Consider the following 4,185-nt stretch of genomic DNA (forward strand, 5'->3'; position numbering starts at 1 on the left):
TGTGTGTGTGTGTGTGTGTGTGTGTGTGTGTGTGTGTGTGTGTGTGTGTGTGTGTGTGTGTGTGCTGAATCGGAAGCGGGTTGTAAGTGGTCGGTGTTGTGTTGACAGATGTTGCATCGTAGGCATGAAGGGTCTTGGGATGTGTTGCAATGGTGTTTGTGGTGTTGTAGTGATGGATGCTGCCTATATATATATCCCTGGGATTCGTTCAGTATTGGAACGTTGAATAGAAGTTCCAAATCTTAAGGTCTTCGTCAGGATGGCCGAGCGGTCTAAGGCGCTGCGTTCAGGTCGCAGTCCGATCTTCGGGCGTGGGTTCGAATCCCACTCCTGACATTCTCTTTAGTCTCTCTCTCTCTCTCTCTCTCTCTCTCTCTCTCTCTCTCTACCCATATAACGTGACTCCAACCCAGAGGACGGCAGCAACCAGCAGAGCAGGTTTGGTTGGGACACAGGATTACACTAATCCATCTCGCGTGGGAGGCTCCCATCCCATGTAAAATGAAAACTCGTAGAAAAGGAAGACCTGTTCATTATTTTCCTAAATAACATGCACACATGTCCATTCAATCGTTATGAAAACAAGACAATAGACAGAAAGATAGAGGCATAGGTTCAAATCCATTGTTTCAAGAAGAGGGCGAGACAAAAATCATGTTTCATGGAGTTTGATTCTTTTAACTCAGTATAAAACTGAGAGTCGTAACCTTTGCTTTGCCAGTGCACAAGATTCGGGGGAACATATCTGAGTGAGTAGGAACGAGAGAGAGGAGACAAGTATGGACAATGGTCTGTGGCTTATGATACTGGGAACCTGATACCACAGCCAAGAGATAGTACAGCACCAGGGTACGAAGCATCGAAGACACAAAAGAGGACAGGGAAAGAAGAATCCGAACAGATATAATTGACTTGATGAAAGAACTTATCTTCGAAATTCGGAACAGCACAGTACACTACAGAGCGGCGGGTCCTCGCCTTTGGTACAAAAACCAATCCCTAGTGATCCAGAGAAGGATATAGATAAATCAGTTAGGATATCAATCAATAGATGAGTGAATAAAGAGATAGATAAAACTTATCATTAGTCCTATCTCTAGGAAGGGTCTGGGTGGCGTTACTTGTTCTTTATTATGGTTTCAGATCCTATAGGATATAGGATATGTGGTGAAGGTGGTCCACAGAAACAGTGGGTGTCTGTTAGTGGTCCAGAGACACAGTGGGAGTCTGTCAGTGGTCCAGAGACACAGTGGGAGTCTGTCAGTGGTCCACAGACGCAGTAGATGTCTCTAAGTGGTCCACATACATGAAAAAAATGTTTAAGAACTCCTGAATTTATAGACTTTCGCTGATTTTTTCTTCAGCTTACGTGGCGTCGAGGCAGACTGGCGTGTTAAAAAGTAATCATGATACACTTGTTCTAGGAATATGTGAAACGATAGTAACGGAAAACAATACGACACTGAAACCCACACACATACACAAACAAATATTTTGACGAAGAAATGTTTGTTCCTCTCTCTCTCTCTCTCTCTCTCTCTCTCTCTCTCTCTCTCTCTCTCTCTCTCTCTCTCACCACATGACAATTTCAAAACTCAGATTTCATTTCTCTGCTCGCAGTAACCGCTGAAAAAAAAAAGAAAGAATAAAAGATAAAACCCCCGGACGCAAAAATGATCATAAAACTTGCAAAACTTTATCTGCAATGCCTATGGCTACTACCGCAATGTTGTAGAACGGGTGTTGTGTTGTGAAGGGCCTCTGGTGTTTGCTGTTGTTCTGGTTGTGGAGCGGGTGTTGTGTTGTGAAGGGCCTCGGGTAGTTTGCTGTTGTTCTGGTTGTGGAGCGGGTGTTGTGTTGTGAAGGGCCTCGGGTAGTTTGCTGTTGTTCTGGTTGTGGAGCGGGTGTTGTGTTGTGAAGGGCCTTGGGTAGTTTGCTGTCGCTCTGAAAGCCATTTTGCTTTTTTTTCTCATATACGCAAAAAAAAGAGGTAGTTTAGTTCGATGATTTCCGATAACTACGCACAACCAGACCTTCGGGGAAAAAAAAAAAATATTACCAGGATTCCTTCCCGTCACATTTACCACACAAAGACAGACAAACAAACAAAAACAAAAACAGACGAGGAGAGGTAGAGATAAGCATTGGCACTCAGGCCATTTACACTGGACGACTGGGGGGGCATAACAAACACGAGGGCCGCTAACAGACCCAGGTACAAAGTCTTTAATTCCACAAAAGCACAAAGGAGTGAGACGATTCTCCCCGACTAAGACACGTAGTGGATTTTCCCGTGAAGGTAAATAGGATCAGAGAGACTATGTGTTACTCCAGTTGGCAAAAACTTTCTATTGCCCTGAAGAGAATTCCACTTTAGGATATCAAAGTATAGCAAAAAATATCTTATGGTCGAAATATCTTTTCTTTCTTTCCTATGAAGTCTTATGAGATTAAGGACCAAATCCACACATCGTTTTCATTGAAGAAGGACCACCTGCAGTTCGCCTTTGTAATCTCAATACACGTATCATTCAGTCAAAAAATAAAGCGGGAGAGGACGAGAGATTATATTGAATATCAGATTAACTCAATAGCGTTAACGTCTTTACATATATCCTACCCAGCTCTGCGCATCACCCAGCGTCTGAGCATACGCTAGGTGTTCCTCTATCAAACTTAGATTATATATATATATATATATATATATATATATATATATACATATATATATATATATATATATATATATATATATATATATATATATATATATATATATACATATATATATATATATATATATATATATATATATATATATATATATATATATATATATATATATATATATATATTCCTATGAGTCCACGGGGAAAATGAAACACGAAAAGTTCCCAAGTGCACTTTCGTGTAATAATCACATCATCAAGGGAGACACAAGGGAGAAATATAACAGTCAGTTGATATATATCGAAGAGACGAAGCTAGGACGCCATTTTACCAAATGGCGTCCTAGCTTCGTCTCTTCGATATATATATATATATATATATATATATATATATATATATATATATATATATATATATATATATATATATATATATAAATGATTAACATTTCATTACATTGCCTAATGAAGTTCAGGGACAGGATAACCTGCTACCATCTTTTTTGTGTGTTTACCAGACCGCTTGTTGTGGCTCATTTGGTAGATTTACGGGACAATCATTCGCGATTCATTGCAGCTTTTTTTGGGTGGCCTAATATGGGTATCAAGTGAACAGGATTTATGATGTTCTTTCATTCTTCTTTAAAAGATTATCATTTTGGAATTATTTTGATAGTGTTTATACCTATTGCTTGGACGTTTAAATTAGAGTTTAGGATTATCTATTTCGAGTAAATTTCTATCTTTTTCGAGATGAAAAGAAAAATGATTCCCTCTTAGACGTATGGTATGTGTGCTTGGCTGTCGATGTTTGCCCTCAGAGGCAAATACAAGAAAATTTACCACAACACAAATTAGTCACCATCATTCCTAACTCCACAAGACTGAGAATATGTAATGTTATAAGATATGTAAAGACATATGTGGACTTGGGATGAAGCAAACAATGCGTAATACACCATCAGATACCACAAAAAGAGACAAATGAAAATCTACTTAGAATCCACTGCATTACAGAAAAGGATTGTGATTTCCTGATAGACGCTATGAATGTGATTCATATAGACTATTAAGCTCTCAGACTATCAACTGGCTAGTTAGTTGATTGGGCTATAGGCCGATCAACTGCCGAGGTCATTTTAAGTCGTTAAGGTCGAGTTATCAACACTCTAACCAACCATAAAGAAACTTTCTTCAAGGTGTTCAAGGCTGATTCCAAGACCACATACAACCTCACTTTGCATATGGCTCGTGCCAACATCTCTAAAGTTGTAGGTTTCTTAATACAAAACTGTAAGACGAGAGGAAGATCTCAATCAGGAGGACTGGTTTATGAGCCAACGACTGTAATCATGCTCATCAAAAAGCGTCGCCAATTAATCGATTACTGTATGACATCACGAACTAGGCAAACAACCCAAAAAAAAAAAAAATATAGATAGACAAACACTACCTAAATCTTCACAGTATCACGAGCTGGGCAAACAAAACCCTCACAAAAAAACTAAAAGAACAA

General features: G+C 39.1%; 1 non-coding gene across 1 annotated transcript; it reads left to right on the plus strand.

Annotated features, from left to right (window-relative positions):
* Positions 1-253: 253 nt before the first annotated feature.
* TRNAL-CAG (transfer RNA leucine (anticodon CAG)) lies at positions 254-336 on the plus strand. Its single transcript has one exon. It is a non-coding gene; the product is annotated as a tRNA-Leu (tRNA).
* Positions 337-4,185: the final 3,849 nt, after the last annotated feature.

The sequence above is a fragment of the Panulirus ornatus genome, chromosome 6 (genome assembly GCF_036320965.1).
Source record: "Panulirus ornatus isolate Po-2019 chromosome 6, ASM3632096v1, whole genome shotgun sequence".
NCBI lineage: Eukaryota > Metazoa > Arthropoda > Malacostraca > Decapoda > Palinuridae > Panulirus > Panulirus ornatus.